Below are 18,749 nucleotides of genomic sequence, written 5' to 3'. Positions count from 1 at the left end.
AGGCCCCCACTCCTGTCCCCCTGCACCCCCACCCCCCTGCATCCAGGGGCACCCTCCACCATGCCCCCTCTCCTGTCTCCCTGCACCCCCACCCCCCAGCAGTGCAGGGCACCCTCCACCAGGCTCCCACTCCTGTCCCCCTGCACCTCCACCCCCCAGCACTGTAGGGCACCCTCCACCAGGTCCCCACTCCTGTCCCCCTGCACCCCCACCCCCCTGCATCCAGGGGCACCCTCCACCATGCCCCCACTCCTGTCTCCCTGCACCCCCACCACCCAGCAGTGCAGGGCTCAGTCTACCAGGGCCCCACTCATGTCCAACTCATGTCCCCCTGCACCCCCACCCCCCAGCACTGTAGGGCACCCTCCACCAGGCCCCCACTCCGGTCTCCCAGCACCCACACCCCCCAGCACTATAGGGCACCCTCCACCAGGCCCCCACTCCTGTCCCCCTGCACCCCCACCTCCCTGCATCCAGGGGCACCCTCCACCATGCCCCCACTCCTGTCTCCCTGCACCCCCCCAGCAGTGCAGGGCACCCTCCACCAGGCCCCCACTCATGTCCCCCTGCACCCCCACCCCCCAGCACTGTAGGGCACACTCCACCAGGCCCCCACTCATGTCCAACTCATGTCCCCCTGCACCCCCATCCCCCTGCATCCAGGGGCACCCTCCACCAGGCCCCCACTCATGTCTCCCAGCACCCCCACCCCCCAGCATCCAGGGGCACCCTCCACAAGGCCCAAACTCATGTCCAACTCATGTCCCCCTGCACACCATCCCCCTGCATCCAGGGGCACCCTCCACCAGGCCCCCACTCATGTCTCCCAGCACCCCCACCCCCCAGCATCCAGGGGCACCCTCCACCAGGCCCCCACTCATGTCTCCCAGCACCCCCACCCCCCAGCATCCAGGGGCACCCTCCTCCAGGCCCCCACTCATGTCTCCCTGCACCCCCACCCCCCAGCACTGTAGGGCACACTCCACCAGGCCCCCACTCATGTCCAACACATGTCCCCCTGCACCCCCATCCCCCTGCATCCAGGGGCACCCTCCACCAGGCCCCCACTCATGTCTCCCAGCACCCCCACCCCCCAGCATCCAGGGGCACCCTCCACAAGGCCCCCACTCATGTCCAACTCATGTCCCCCTGCACCCCCACCCCCCTGCATCCAGGGCACCCTCCACCAGGCCCCACTCATGTCCAACTCATGTCCCCCTGCACCCCCACCCCCCTGCATCAAGGGGCACCCTCCACCAGGCCCCCACTCATGTCCAACTCATGTCCCCCTGCACTCTCACCCCCCTGCACCCAGGGGCTCCCTCCACCAGGCCCCAACTTATGTCCCCCTGCACCCCCACCCCCAGCACTGTAGGGTACCCTCCACCAGGCCCCCACTCCTGTCTCCCAGCACCCACACCCCCCAGCACTGTAGGGCACCCTCCACCAGGCCCCCACTCCTGTCCCCCTGCACCCCCACCCCCCTGCATCCAGGGGCACCCTCCACCATGCCCCCTCTCCTGTCTCCCTGCACCCCCACCCCCCAGCAGTGCAGGGCACCCTCCACCAGGCTCCCACTCCTGTCCCCCTGCACCTCCACCCCCCAGCACTGTAGGGCACCCTCCACCAGGTCCCCACTCCTGTCCCCCTGCACCCCCACCCCCCTGCATCCAGGGGCACCCTCCACCATGCCCCCACTCCTGTCTCCCTGCACCCCCACCACCCAGCAGTGCAGGGCTCAGTCTACCAGGGCCCCACTCATGTCCAACTCATGTCCCCCTGCACCCCCACACCCCAGCACTGTAGGGCACCCTCCACCAGGCCCCCACTCCGGTCTCCCAGCACCCACACCCCCCAGCACTATAGGGAAACCTCCACCAGGCCCCCACTCCTGTCCCCCTGCACCCCCACCTCCCTGCATCCAGGGGCACCCTCCACCATGCCCCCACTCCTGTCTCCCTGCACCCCCCCAGCAGTGCAGGGCACCCTCCACCAGGCCCCCACTCATGTCCCCCTGCACCCCCACCCCCCAGCACTGTAGGGCACACTCCACCAGGCCCCCACTCATGTCCAACTCATGTCCCCCTGCACCCCCATCCCCCTGCATCCAGGGGCACCCTCCACCATGCCCCCACTCCTGTCTCCCTGCACCCCCACCACCCAGCAGTGCAGGGCTCCCTCTACCAGGCCCCCACTCATGTCCAACTCATGTCCCCCTGCACCCCCACACCCCAGCACTGTAGGGCACCCTCCACCAGGCCCCCACTCCGGTCTCCCAGCACCCACACCCCCCAGCACTGTAGGGCACCCTCCACCAGGCCCCTACTCCTGTCCCCCTGCACCCCCACCCCCCTGCATCCAGGGGCACCCTCCACCATGCCCCCACTCCTGTCTCCCTTCATCACCACCCTACAGCATCCAGGGGCACCCTCCACCAGGCCCCCACTCATGTCCAACTCATGTCCCCCTGCACCCCCACCCCCCTGCATCCAGGGGCACCCTCCACCAGGCCCCCACTCATGTCTCCCAGCACCCCCACCCCCCAGCATCCAGGGGCACCCTCCACCAGGCCCCCACTCATGTCTAACTCATGTCCCCCTGCACCCCCACCCCCCTGCATCCAGGGGCACCCTCCACCAGGCCCCACTCATGTCCAACTCATGTCCCCCTGCACCCCCACCCCCCTGCATCCAGGGGCACCCTCCACCAGGCCCCCACTCATGTCTCCCAGCACCCCCACCCCCCAGCATCCAGGTGCACCCTCCACCAGGCCCCCACTCATGTCCAACTCATGTCCCCCTGCACCCCCACCCCCCTGCATCCAGGGGCACCCTCAACCAGGCCCCACTCATATCCAACTCATGTCCCCTTGCACCCCCACCCCCCTGCATCCAGGGGCACCCTCCACCAGGCCCCACTCATGTCCAACTCATGTCCCCCTGCACCCCTACCCCCCTGCATCCAGGGGCACCCTCCACCAGGCCCCCACTCATGTCCAACTCATGTCCCCCTGCACCCCCACCCCCCTGAATCCAGGGGCACCCTCCACCAGGCCCCACTCATGTCCAACTCATGTCCCCCTGCATTCCCACCCCCCAGCACTGTAGGGCACCCTCCACCAGGCCCCCACTCATGTCCAACTCATTTCTCCCACCCCCCCACCCCCCAGCAGAGCGATTTGCCAGGGCACGTGTATTCCAGGGGTGCGCGGGTAGTCTTACACGCGATTTCATCAGGGTACGTGTATTATGGGTCCGCGTGAACTTCCACATGTGATAACAGCAGGGTACGTGTATTACGGGGTTCGCGGGAAGTTCCACACGCAATTGCCCTAGGTACGTGTATTTCGGGGTGCGCGGGAAGTTTCACAAGCAAATTTGCAGGGTACGTGTATTTCAGGGGTGGGCGGGAATATTTACTCGCGACTGGGCCTGGGAGAGCGTGTTACGTGTATTCCTGGAGTGGGCGGGAAGATTTACACAGTCGCCTACAACGGGCAAAAAACAAAGGTCCAATCCGGAAACACGTACGCCAGCATGAAGCAGGCGCACGTCCCGCGCAGCATAAAAGAGTGCGCAAATAACAAACAAGCTCAGACCCCAGGATGAATATACCGTTCCTAGCAGCAGTGGCCGAGGGATACCGCAGGAGGAGGAGAAGGATAGTCAGGGCCAGAATCTTCACACCTAGAACCATCCTATTTGATATGCCTGATGACCAGGTGTATGGGAGGTACAGGTTTCCACCACACATAATACTCGACCTGGTCAGTGAGTGGGAGGATGACCTCACATCACCCACCCTGTGTTCCCAAGCACTCAGCCCCCTGGAGAAGGTCCTCAATGTACTGCACTTCTTGGCTACCTGATAATTTCAGTGGACAAGTGCCATAGTGGGGGGGGTGTGACAGGCCACGCAGTCACGTTGCCTACACCAGGTGTTGGCCATCATCACTGCACAACCATCAGTCCGCAGGCACATATACCTGCCCAGAACACATGCAGAAAGGCAGGCTGTCAGCCAGGATTTCTACAGGGTGGCACAATTCCCCAAAGTGCTAGGTGCCATTGATTGCACCCATGTGGCTATACGTCCCCCCAGGGCATCTGAGCACATCTATACAAACCGCAAGCACTGGCATTCCATCAACGTCCAGGTAGTATGTGATTCCAAGGGAATCATCACCTCAGTATATGCCAACTATCCAGGGTCCACCCACGACAGCTTCATTTACAGGATGTCAACCCTAAACCGGGACATGGAAGCTGGGCGGCATGGCGATGCATGGCTGCTTGGTGAGTATAAATGCCACAGCACACGCATGCATGACAGATACAGAGTAATGTCAATACCCCACTAATGATCCCCATCACCACCTCCCCAGGGGACAGTGCCTACCCTCTGAGCACCCACATGATGATGCCAATTCGGAACCCCATCACGCCTCCAGAGGTAAGATACAACACAGCCCATATTGCAACACGGGGCATAGTGGAGCGCACATTCGGAGTGCTCAAGTCACGCTTTCGCTCCCTTGACCGTTCTGGCGGGCAGCTGTTATACGCTCCCCCAGTAGTGTGCAGGATCATAGTGGCAGCATGTGTCCTGCACAATGTTGCAACACGCTGGGGCCTGGCTGTGGACATGGTGGTGCCCCCACATCCCCAACCACATGCACGCCCACTGCGCATGGGAGGGGAAAGGGCGCGGGGTGACGCAGCCCGTACGCAGCTGGTGGCTAATTACTTCACATAGAAATCACACCCCTGTGGAGTGCACACAGCCCTGGCACATACCATCTGACAATCAATGATGACTCAATCTGAAAATTATGATGAATTAAGGGACAGTCAACTGTCAGAACCATAGCAGCCTGAGATTGTTCATCTGGAAGTGTCACAATGTGTGCATCCCTACCTACACAAACACCACCAATGCAATGTCATCAAAAGACACACTTCCATGCAGCAAAAATTAATACCCACTTGCAAAATACAACATGAGAACAGTGCCATGTCACCCAACCCCTCCCCGGCACGGCCACACAACACACCATGGCATGTCATGCTATGTGAGAGCAAACAAATTAATCCCCACAACATGACCCAAGTGTCACAAACTACAGTGTCCCTAATGGAAACTGGACACACATGAAATGCTCACAGTAATGCAGGACCAACAACACACATTACCAAATACCTACCAATAATACTTATCACCTACACAACCTCCAACCTACCATAAACATGACAGTACGGACTTAAAAAATTGGTAGCCTCACTACCTGATAATGCCAGCACTTCGAACACTTCCAACTGTACAGTGTTAGCGTCACGCAAAAGTGTAGGTGCACAGTTTACAACATGGACTCCATTTCCAAAGTAGACCGCCTTGTGAAGACATGACAAATGGACCTGCAAATTAGGAGGATGAGATGGATGCAGAGGTACATATCAATACACCATGCAGTGTACAATACAACAACAATATGCACTAGGAATGTATACACAGTATTGACTACAGACTGCCCACACATCAAATGGGAGTCCAACGCCACTGTGTAAGTCAATGTCACTTGGGCACACCCTTTGCAAGCCCTTGGAAACGGGAAGCAGGAGGGGTGTATGTCACACAAACCCAAGCATCTGACCCAAATTCAGGACAAGCCTGCATGTGCCCAGCCACAATACAGCGTATGCCCACGGGAGCCACACAAGGCAACACACTGTCCAAAAAATCAAAAATCAAAAAAGAAAAATCAAAAATCAAAAATGGCCATGAATGGGCCCGGGGGGTGGGGGAGGCCACCCAGAGGTCCGAGGACAGGGTGCACACCAAAACCCACCTGTGTGGATCTTGCGAGAAAAAAAACACCTCCATGGGCGCATGGCCTGCACGGCTACCCTATTGTGGGAGAATCGCTGCTGTCGCTCTCCTCACCCTCTGTAGCTGCATCAGGAGGTGGTGGCACTATGGGAGGCAGCCCACGCAAAGCCCTAGTCTGGTCCTCCATGGCTACAAGCATGCGGGTGTGGAAGGTCTGGTTCTGGAGGATAATTGTGCGGAGGTCCCCATGCAACAACTCACGGGATGCCTGGACCTCCTCCCTAGTTGCCTGCATCTCAGCTGAGAGCGTACGTGTGAGCCGCTCCAGCTACTGTTCTGTCCTCGTGTTAGCTGAAGCCTCAAGCTCAACCAGAGTTACCCTGAGCTGACAGAGTTCCACCCTCAGGGCTTCCCTGTGGCCCTGGGACTCAATAGAAATGGCTTCCCACAGAGTCCCCAGTGCTGCCCGCCTGTCCCTGTTGGAGGCCAACATGTCCTCCTTTTTGTGACTGGCTAATGGAGTCTGTTGCCTGCTGTAGTTGTTCAATCTGCATTTCTTGGGGGACAATGGAAGTGGCCACCCTATCCATGGCCTGAGCCATCATCTCAGTTGATGCTGCCTGTTGGTTTGCCATACCGTATATGGATTGCTCCCATGCGGTATTGCCAGGTGGCGTGCGGCCACCGCGTCGGTGGGCACCACACCTGTCTGGGGCAAAGCGAACTGCGCCTTGCTGTGCCGGCACTGCCTGAGGCCGCAGGACTGCATTCCCCCTCTGATCTGCTACCCAGGAACAGGATCAGATGTAGCGGAGTGTGACCCTGCATCCGTAACCATCAAAGGCAGACCTACCAACACTGACATCCCCATTGAGGGTTCTACCCCTGGTGCAGGTGGGTTGGACAATACAGAATCCCTCCGAGAAACACTTACCTGTGATGGCACGTAGGTCTCATCATCCGAATTGACACCTGAATAGAGCTCGGGGGAGGTGCACCCAGAGACACCCCTAGAGATGATGGTCTGCAGCAAGTGTGGGTTCTCACCCACCACCACACCACGTCCCTCACTGGTGCCCGGTCGGGCCTGAGACCCCTCCTGGGTCTGCACCATCTCCACAACCCCAGCAGTATCAAATGCGTCATCCCCTGCAAAGACATGAAAGAAAAGAAATGGGAACAGGCATTAGCACCATGGCACACAATTAGGGCTGAGAAGCAACAGAAACAGTACTTCATTGACACATGTCCCACGTGACTATAACCCTCCCATGCATGCACTGTCACTGCGTGTGAAGGGGAGGCAAATAGCACACATTGATGACACCAAGATGGAAGACCAACACATGTGATGCCTGCTGGCTAGCAGTGCCATCACACATTGGCCTGTGATTGGCATGTCCAATACACATACATGACACATGCCATCACACAGATGGCATGTACCCTAGCCATGTCGCACATGTGACAATAGGACTGAGAAATGCCTAGTGAAAGTGGTGGAATGCAGACAATTATCCTGAATGAACACAGAATAATATGCAACTATGCTGTGGCAAGAAGACACTTCAAAGGCAACTGGCGTTAGGTTGGGCTGAATGTCTACTGTTGCCAGAAGGGATACTGCAACACCCAAATCCTGGTGCGCAGAATGTATTGGATGAAGCACATGGGTGACCCAAACCACTCAGGCGCACACCCCCTCACCTGGCACTCAATCAGAAGCACTCACACACACACCATGCACATGGATGACACACACATGCATGTGCACTCACCGGATAATGCCTCGTAATCTGGCAGGTCTCCCACGCCTTGGATCTGTTCCTCCGTGATGTAGGTCCCAGCAACATACTCATGTGGAGTGAGTTCTATGTCCTCTGCTGGAGACCCACCTCCAGTCACTAGAGTTGCTGCATGGCTTCAGGTCATTCCAGCGCTTGTAGCAATCATTAGCTGTGCGCCTCACGAATCCAAGGGCACTTATGAGTTCCGCGATGGTCTGCCAGTGTGCCTGACGTTGTGCAGGTGTGGTCTTGCATCCTGCAGTAATCACCATTTCGCTGTCATGTGCGGACACATACTCCACAAGTGCATCAAGTTCGTCCTGATTGAAGCTGGGCTTCCTTGGTGGGCTGGACTGTGCAGCCGTGTCTGGGGCATCAGCCTGTACTGGACGAGCACTCTTCCTCTTCCGCTTGGAAGGTGGTGGTGATACTGAGTGTCCTACACCTCTCTGGACACTAGGGGCAGGAGCCCTGGTGGACTGTGGACTAGGAGTGTGGGAATGAACACTCACCATGGAACTTGGTGCAGGCATTAGCTGAAGTGTGATGTAGTCAGGGGGAACGTCAGCAGGATGGACTCGGACCGACATTGTCCTGGCTGGGAGACTCATAGCTGGGGTGGATGGAGCCGCAGCTGCCCCTGCATCCTCCCCACCCTGCCTACTCAGGGCAGCAGATGACATAGCTGCCCCTGATCCACGTGGGCTGGTGACACCAACGTGCACCGCCGCATGCGGCCTAGACGTGCTGACCTGGAAGTCAGCCATGGAGTCACCCTGTGCCAGGTCTGGTGCCACAATGGGCTGGTCCAACAAGGGCTGAGCAGGGATGGTGTCAGCCACATTACCCTCAACCAGGGGGGTAGGGCATGGGTGTCCCTGACTGGTCACCCACACATGGGAGGCTAGGGGCACCCTGCAAGTCCTGGCCACGTCCCCTACCGTATCCACCACGGCCACCTCTTGTGGCTCGCCCACCTTTGCCACCCTTATCGCGTGCTCGCCTCCCAACCATGGCACTGATGTTGTTGTGCGTATGGGAGTTGCAGTAAACTATTGTCCTGGGCGATTGGGGGTCAAAGGGGTAGGGTACTAGATAGAATTCATACCCTAGTGCTCTAGCAAGGCTGTATGTGACCCCTGGTGGAAGATGACGGGTCACGCAACGCACAGGCACCCCGAAAAAGGGAGATAATGTGCACGCAACCCCTCCTAGACCACGTGCGTGGAAAAATAAACCTGCAGTACGCTGTGGCACCCAGAAACACAAAAATGAACGTATGCGTGTCACACACAGCCTAGACTGACCTCTGAAGGGGTAGGCAACACACGGGGCAAGCACAGATGTCTGCCAGGAAATAACGCGTGAAAAACACCCCCGCCAAAAGAAGAATTGTACGCTGTCTGAGGAGACAGGACAATAGGAGAAGTGAACGCTGTTTGAGGAAACAGGCCCAGGAAAAAGACAAAAAGAGAAAAAGCTGTCAGAGGTAACAGGGAGTACAAACTTGGAACGCCGTGAAGTAAATCGCGTGTGAACCGACAAGAAGTACAGATTTCACCCACTCGCTCTCCACGAAAAGCACGTACAAGGAAATGGCATTCTACACGTCCAGTGTCACTTCCGCGTGTACGCGCTAAGGCCCCATCCTCCAATTACACGAGCTGACACTCTGAGGTGCAGTCATTGGAAGTGTAACATGCACCCGTGTACAGGGAAACGCCCGCGCACGCATGTCACAGACGCTCATACGCGCTGGTGGCCTTTGGGCCAACGAATTCGCGTACGTGTGCTGACGCGCTTACGCGCTATGGCCCTTTCCTCGAATTACACGCAGACGTGCTGGATTTTCACGTGCCAAATCACTCCGTATCAAGCTGGCCATGCGTAAGCACATGGAAGACCACGCTCCTGCCCAGAAGGCCGAATTACTGCCCCCCAGAGCCCTGAGCACGGTCCCACCTGCCACCTGCTGCTGCCTGATTGCCTGCTGCCCACGTGCCCTGCCATTTGCTGCCTGCACATCAGCCAGGGGTGCTGTTGCTGTGACCACCCCTGCTGGAACCGAAGACTCCCGACTGGGATTCCATCGCTCCACATACCAGCCCCAGGACCCAGTTGCCCATCCACTCCTGCCTCTGGGGTTGTCATGTCGGGCACTGCAACATCTGGCACCACTGACAACCCCCGGCCAGAGGGGCACCAGCTTCACTGCCACCGAAGTTGGTGTCCTGGTGGAGCAAGTCCTGGGGCAGTATGATGCCCTCTTTGAAAGTTTGCGCGCTGACAAGGAAGGACAGACTCGGATCTGGACGGACATCATGACTGCCATCAACGCGGAGGGGGTGGCAGTCCGACTATTCCATCATGTCAAGAAGCACTGGGAGGACTTCAGGTCCAGGACCCTCAACAAGACCCGGCGCCTCTTGAAGGCAGCGGATGCTAAGGGGTGCCGGGGCCACTTGTCGGACGATCAGATGAGGGTCCTGGAACGCATATCCCCAGCGCTCCACGTCCAGGTCCTTGAGAGGCAGAGCCGTCTGGAGTCGAGCGGTAAGTGTACATGCATCATGATTGTGAGCTGTGCGTGTGGTGATGTGCCAGTAGTGTGCAGGTTGCACATGTGTTTTTATGGGGCCAAGTATGGGGGGGTGTACAGGGCCATGAGGCTAACACATGCGAGGGCTGTCATGTTTGAGACATGGATGGTGCTTGTGTGTGTAGGCTTGCATGCCAAATGCAGTTGTGTGGGCACACATGTGTGGATGAATGTGTATGTAAGTAGGCATGTTCGTGATGTCACACATGGATGTTGTTTTCAGCTGCATGTATCAGCACTGTGTACATGTGCATGTGTGTGTATTTGACAAGGGTGCAACAGTGATGCAACATGGATGCATGTGACAGCGGGATGTGGAAGCCTGATTGGAAGATGTGACATGGATGCCAATCTGAACACTGCAACAGTTGGCAGAGGTGTACACATGCGTGCAAGTGTGGTGGTGTGTGTGCATGTGTAGTGCACTCCCTGTGTTGCATGTGATGGCTGGCTCACCTTTGCCTGCTCATGCTGTTGTATGTGTATGGATGGTGCTGGCTGTTGCGATATGGCTGTGGTATGGCTCATGTGTGCGAGTTGAAATAACATGTGTGTTGGCGATTGTGATGCCATGTCTGAGGTTTGCCAATGCCACTCATGTACAACTGTCATGTGTGTATGTGTCCATTGTACAGTGCCCTGATGTCTGTGTTTTATTTCTCCCTGTCTGCAGCGTCAACTGATGAAGAGGGCGGAGAAGGTGCTGTGGAGCACAGCGGCGGGGATCGCACCGCCAGCCGGAGACGCAAGGCCCGGCTCCCCTCCCAGGTTGTGATCTCGTCGGGGAGTGAGGAGTCCGGTGCCACGTCCCAGGCCGCAGCTGCCGAGGGGAGGTCCAAGAGGTGGAGGTCGGAGTTGGACTCCTCGGCAGCAGAAGGGGCAGCTGGGACCCCACAGGGCCCAACGGGGGAAGATGGCATGGAGTCATCCAGGTTGGTGGGGGGTTTGGTGGAGGAGGAGGCTGTGCAAGCGACAGAGACGGGGTCTGGAGGTAGGGATTCCACTGGTGCTAGTGGTGCAGTGCAGGACCAGGGACAGGAGGCAGCACAGGCCGCCGCAGAGGTGCCTGTGTGCAATCCTGTCCCTGATCCTATCACTGCATCATCTTGCACCAGCAGGGATGCCTACATCCAGACCCGTTTTCAGGCAGGGGATGAGCTCACAACAACTGGCCTTCCTCTGCCTGCGGACGTGGCTATCCAGGTATGGGTTGAGCCTGTCCTGACTGGTGTGGCGTTGCGTCAACGGGCCATGCGAGGTGACCTGCAGTGTTTTCATGAGGAGACTGCACGTCATCTCGAATGGCTCATTGACCGCGTTGGCCTAATGGGACAGGTCACCCAGGCCGGATTCCTCCTTTTGCTGCAGCTTGCTCCAACCCCCTCCTCAACTGAACACCCTATGCGCCAGTCGTCCTCCGTGCCATCTTCCCACCCATTTGTCACCTGGGTGCCCTGTGGAGCTGCCTCTGACGGTGCGGCCAGGCTGGTGGAGGAGGCATCCCTGCCACAGTCGGGAGTGAGACGTCGAGCAGGGGTGGCCACATCAACGACTGCACCCCAGCCAGTGGAGGATGTGCAGGCAGCAGGAGCCAGGGCACGGGCACAGGCACAGCAGCAGCAACGAGGTGGGAGCCATGATGGCTCGGGGTCTTCGACATCGGAGGGGCAGGCATCGGCCAGAGGGCAGGAGGACCTAGGACGGGAAGTGTCTTCCGTGTGGCAGCGGTTGGGCCACGCCATAGATGCGGAGCGGCAGTGGGCGGAAGAGGCACGGCTCACGATGGTCAGGGCGTAGAACTCCATGCAGAGGGCCCTGAGGCGGGCCGAGTGCCTTGAGGCAATCCGCAGGGAGTTGGAGGTGAACATGTCATCGGCCCTGCGGACCCTCTGGGCCATGAAGGAGGACTGCCTCCGGGACATTGAGCAGGAGTTCGATGATGCCCTGGCCCGGAACATCCTGAAGTGAGCCGTCGGACTGGCCCGCTGCCCTTGTAAATAGTTCTGTAGTTAGTGTTAGGTTTCCTTTGCTTTTTTATATTTTTTGGACCTTTTTGGACAATGGACCACATTTTTGTATATAGTTTTTTTAATAGGTAGTGTTATTAGATAGGTTTAATTTCTTCTGTTGGGATCATGGACCCTGGATTGTTTATCTGTATATAGTTGACTGTTGGGAATTTTTTTTTTAATTTTGATTTTACCCATGGAGCAATGGTTTTTGGTTTTAATTTTCCATTGGATTTACTTTTGTGACCTGTGACTTTGGACACCTTTCCTTTGGATTATGATTTGTGGTTTTACATTATTTTACGGACATGCTGCTTTTTGTTTTTAATTCCCATTTTCGTTTGTTTATTTTTTATTCCATTTATGTTGCTTTTAATACATATTTTTTCATCATACTTCAATGTGTAGTATCATCTCATTGGTTTCATGCATGTCATGATATGGGTTTTGACATTCACTGACACCCATTGTGTGTATGTGAGGGACATGTGTTCATTTACATACTTGCCATTGGGGTTGTATCATGTAATTGGCATTTCTAAGTGGGTGGATGCAATACTTGGGTGGGTGTTTGGCATGTGGAGGCTGCCCATAAGGGCCAGGGATCTAGATTGTGATGACGTGTTGGCTGGGGGACATATGTGGGGGTCTGCTGGCAGGTGCCCCTGACTGCTGGGGGGTGGTGGTGCTGGGAGACAGGAGTGGGGGCCTGGTGGAGGGTGCCCCTGGATGCAGGGGGGTGGAGGTGCAGGGAGACAGGAGTGGGGGCCTAGTGGAGGGTGCCCTACAGTGCTGGGGGGTGGGGGTGCAGGGGGACAGGAGTGGGGGCCTGGTGGAGGGTGCCCTACAGTGCTGGGGGGGTGGGTGCTGGGAGACAGGAGTGGGGGCCTGGTGGAGGGTGCCCCTGGATGCAGGGGGGTGGGGGTGCAGGGAGACAGGAGTGGGGGCCTGGTGGAGGGTGTCCTACAGTGCTTGGGGGGTGGGGGTGCAGGGGGATATGAGTTGGACATGAGTGGGGGCCTGGTGGAGGGTGCCCCTGGATGCTGGGGGGTGGGGGTGCAGGGGGACATGAGTTGGACAGGAGTGGGGGCCTGGTGGACGGTGCCCTGCACTGCTGGGGGGTGGGGGTGCAGGGAGACAGGAGTGGGGGCCTGGTGGAGGGTGCCCCACAGTGCTGGGGGGTGGGGGTGCAGGGGGACATGAATTGGACATGAGTGGGGCCTGGTGGAGGGTGCCCCTTGATGCAGGGGGGTGGGGGTGCAGGGGGACATGAGTTGGACATGAGTGGGGGCCTGGTGGAGGGTGCCCCACAGTGCTGGGGGGTGGGGGTGCAGGGGGACAGGAGTGGGGGCCTGGTGGAGGGTGCCCTACAGTGCTGGGTGGTGGGGGTGCAGGGGGACAGGAGTGGGGGCCTGGTGGAGGGTGCCCCTGGATGCAGGGGGGGTGGGGGTGCAGGGAGACAGGAGTGGGGGCCTGGTGGAGGGTGCCCTACAGTGCTGGGGGTGTGGGGGTGCAGGGGGACATGAGTTGGACATGAGTGGGGGCCTGGTGGAGGGTGCCCCTGGATGCTGGGGGGTGGGGGTGCAGGGGGACATGAGTTGGACAGGAGTGGGGGCCTGGTGGAGGGTGCCCTGCACTGATGGGGGGTGGGGGTGCAGGGAGACAGGAGTGGGGGCCTGGTGGAGGGTGCCCCACAGTGCTGGGAGGTGGGGGTGCAGGGGGACATGAGTTGGACATGAGTGGGGCCTGGTGGAGGGTGCCCCTGGATGCAGGGGGGTGGGGGTGCAGGGGGTGCAGGGGGACATGAGTTGGACATGAGTGGGGGCATGGTGGAGGGTGCCCCACAGTGCTGGGGGGTGGGGTGCAGGGGGACAGGAGTGGGGGCCTGGTGGAGGGTGCCCTACAGTGCTGGGGGGTGGGGGTGCAGGGGGACAGGAGTGGGGGCCTGGTGGAGGGTGCCCTGCACTGCTGGGGGGTGGGGGTGCAGGGAGACAGGAGTGGGGGCCTGGTGGAGGGTGCCCTGCACTGCTGGGGGGTGGGGGTGCATGGAGACAGGAGTGGGGGCATGGTGGAGCGTGCCCCTGGATGCAGGGGGGTGGGGTGCAGGGCAATCACGTGTGGAACTTCCCAAGCAACCCCGGGAATACACGTACCCAGGGCAATCGCGTGTGGAACTTCCCGCGAACCCCGGAAATACACGTACCCTGCTGAATTTGCGTGTGATACTTCCCGCGCACCCCTGGAATACACGTGCCCTGATGGATTCGCGTGTATTACTTCACACGCACCCCTGATGTACACGTACCCAGGACATTCGCATGTGAAACTTCCTGCGAACCACTGAAACACATGTTCCCCACTTGGTGTTTGCTGTTTGGCAGCCCTGTGAACTGGTCCAGGGTTAGCGCAGACATTTGCGATGAATTGGGAATTTTGATGGCTTTTCCTCGCGTGAGGGCGTTCTTGGGGGCGTAACTGGCGCTGCTGCAAGGTCGCTGCGCCACTCTGCGCCACGGCTGGTTTTGGAGGCTAAAATCCATGAACACGCTGTGCGATGAAATGGATTTTTTCGCACGCTGCTGGCGCAGTGTATCGCACGGGGACACTGTGCGCCAGCCGCGTGCGCCACTTTTGTGCAAAATTCTATGAATTACCCTGATAGTGTTTATGGAATAAGACAACAATTGGATTACTGTACTGGAATGGTGAAATTCACTATAAACTCACAGGAAGATCCACAAGAATTTCTGATGTACTTACTACAAGTACTGGAAAAAAAAACATACCTATAAATGAAATCTTCCAGATTTCATACATGTGGAAACATACATGCACTCTGCAACAATGTGACACAAGAACAAATCCCCAATGAACGCTTTGTATATATATATCAATACCTAATTGTGAATCCATTCCATTTCAGCAACTTGTTAAAAATGCAAACCATGGTAGATTATGTTCTACCTGCAATTCGGATAATCGCTCCACCTTACTAATACAAACACTTGGTAAATACGTAATACTAATGCTTTTATGTTACAATGCAGATGGTACCAAAAACAACTGCAAGCTGACTGGATTCACACATGGTCAAGTATCACTTGGTAAGAAAACCTTCACATCAATAGGTATAATCTACCACGCAGGAGCCACAACCAATTCAGGTCACTACACTGCATATATAAAAAAGAATTGTGGATGGTTCGAATGTAATGATAGTACCATTACTCTAAAGCAGAGATTACCAGCAAATCTTACAAACGCTTATTTAATCTTCTTAAAACCCAAATTTATTAACTAAACTATACTTAAACCTTAACTAAACTTCTATTAAAAAACTATAAACTGTTAGAATATGCCAACAGATATCTATCTGCCCCAAGATTCTACAACAACTAAACAGATAAATGAATACTGCTAAACTATATAAAAAAAATAGATCGTTAGAATACGCCAACTGGTATCTAACTGCCCCAAGATTTTACAATAACCAAACAGATAAATCAATACCACTTCATTATAAAAAAAACTATAAACAGTTAGAATATGCCAAAATGTATCTAACTGCCCCAAGATTATACAACAATTAAATAGATACATGAATACCACTAAATTATATAAAAAAATAGACAGTTAGAATACGCCAACTGGAATCTAACTGCCCCAAAATGTTACAATATCCAAACAGATAAATCAATACCAATTCATTATAACAAAACATAGACAGTTACAATATGTCAACAGGTATCTAGCTGCTCGAAAAATCTGCAACAAGCCAATCCATAGAGCATTAGCCAGAAACAACAAGTGAACACTGAAAAAAAACAAATAAATAGACTGTAGCATAACAAAAAAGTTTTTTTTTTAATCCAACATGGATTTTTTTTTCTCCCACAGACCCAATGCTTTTAGCAACAAACACAGAAACTGTGCAAATTGCACAGTACACTGGTTTGTAATCTACTAAATATGAGGGTAAAAAAAAGAAATGTTGATTATTCAATGTTATAAGGCATTACAAAATACCAATACTAACATGATCTTTTCTTTTATCACAGAAATGAACAAGAAATACATGTACTCCAGTTACTAAAACAAACAGTAAGTATATTATAATAAGTACAACCATTGCAGCAAATCACACCCATAGTGACTTACAACTTCGGTGCTTATAAATTTGGTCTTGTCCATGCACCCAAGACTATAGGCCCTGCCCACAACCATCACAGCATATCACACCCATAGTGGCTTACAACTTTGTTGCTTATAAATTTGTTCTTGGATCCCAAAGTTATAAGTCACTATGGTTGAAATATGCTGCGGTGGTTGTAGCCAGGGCATAGAGTCTTGGGTGCATGGCCATATGGACATGCTCCAAAGACTCTATGCCCGGGCCACAACCATCGCAGCATATCACACCCATAGAGTCAAACATTTTGACTATGCCATATGGGCACTTTTAATGTCCGTGGACATGATGAGTGTTCTTAGAACAGATTCAACTTGCCAGCGAACAATACGGACAGCGTCCTCAGGACACTCCCATTTTGTTTATTTACGAACATTTCAGGGCACCACGAGTGTTCTTAGGACAGTTACAGCTTGATTGCGAACAATACGTACAGATGTACCGTCCTCAGAACACTCCTATTTTGTTTATTGACGAACATCCCAGGACACTTCATGTGTTCTTAGAACAGTTTCAACTTGCTTGCGAACATCCCAGGACACTTCATGTGTTCTTAGAACAGTTTCAACTTGCTTGCGAACAAGAGTAACAGTCATGCCGTCCTTAGGACACCTTCATTTTGTTTATTGACGAACATCCACCGTCCTCAGGACACCCCCATTTTGTGTATTGAAGAACATCCCAGGACACATGATGTATTCTTAGAACAGTTTCAACTTGCCTGCGAACGAAACAAACAGACATACCGTCCTAAGAACACCCCCATTTTATTTATTTACGAACATCCTAGGACACATCATCTGTTATTAGAACAATTTTAACTTGCCAGCAAACCGAACAGACATACCGTCCTCAGAAAACTCCCATTTTGTTTATTGACGAACATCCCAGGACACTTCATGTGTTCTTAGAACAGTTTCAGCTTGCTTGCGAACAATACGGACAGTCATACCGTCCTCAAGACACACCCATTTAATTTATTTTCGAACATATCAGTACACCGCGTGTGTTCTTAGAAGAGTTTCAACTTGCCTATGAACCACAGACATACCTTCCTCAGGACACCCCCATTTTATTTATTTATGAACATCCTAGGACACATCATCTGTTATTAGAACAATTTCAACTTGCCAGCGAACCGAACAGACATACCGTCCTCAGAACACTCCCATTTTGTTTATTGACGAACATCCCAGGACACTTCGTGTGTTCTTAGAACAGTTTCAACTTGCTTGCGAACAGTACGGACAGTCATACCGTCCTCAGGACACCCCCATTTTGATTATTAACGAACATCCCAGGACACTTCATGTATTCTTAGAACAGTTTCAACTTGCTTGCGAACAGTACGGACAGACATACCGTCCTCAAGACACACCCATTTTGTTTATTTTCCAACATATCAGTACACCGCGTGTGTTCTTAGAACAGTTTCAACTTGCCTATGAACCATACGTACGGACGTACTGTCCTCAGAACACCCCCATTTCGTTTATTTAGAACATTTCAGGACATCCGTGTTGTCCGCAGACAAATCGAACACAACAAGGAGATCTACCACCTAAATTAATACAACATTTAACCCATCTCTTACTCCCCCACCCTCCCCAAACAGTCTTACACACCAACACACTCTACTAAATAGCATTTCTCCACCAAGTTTCCGCAAACTCAAGATGGCGGGCGTTCCCGAAAATCTGACATGCTTCATGCTCTTCGCCATCCAATCAGCGAACACGTTGCATGTCCACGGACATGACGCAAGTCAGTCAGCCAATCAGGACACTGTCCGCTGAGCGAACAGGGAAGTGTGTCCGCGGACCGAACATAGATATCACACATTTTTTGTGACCTACATTTTGGTCATTTAACAAAAAAAACTACTGGATGGATTTTCACCAAATTTGTAAAAGCACACTTTCGGCACCAAGCCGCTGCTCCTGGTCTAAATTTGGTGAAAATCCATCCAGCGGTTTGGCCTGTAGGCGTGAGCAAAGTTTTTTCCCCATTCAGTCTATGGGAAAAAAAGAAGTTTTGGGACCCCCCCTATAACTTTGCTCCCCCTAGACCAAACCTCACCAAACTTTGCAAAAGAATTCATAGTGACCCGTATACTATTTTTGCAAAGTTTGGTGAGGATTCGTTCAGGGAGAGCGAAGTTATAAGCCACCCAAAAAGGGCTCTTCCTATGGAAACAGCAACTTAACTATAACTACACAGCCACTACCGTGGCTGTGTAATATATATATATGTTGAAAAAAGAGGAGAGGGGCGCACTCCAGTTCCCTGCACAGTAAACCTTCTCAGCCACAGGTGTTCTCCTCCGACCGGTTTCTGTG

Source organism: Ambystoma mexicanum, chromosome 4q (assembly GCF_040938575.1).
Source record: "Ambystoma mexicanum isolate Mex_15411 chromosome 4q, UKY_AmexF1_1, whole genome shotgun sequence".
NCBI classification, from domain to species: domain Eukaryota; kingdom Metazoa; phylum Chordata; class Amphibia; order Caudata; family Ambystomatidae; genus Ambystoma; species Ambystoma mexicanum.
The sequence above is the reverse complement of the archived record's forward strand: the minus strand, read 5'-3'. Positions refer to the sequence as shown.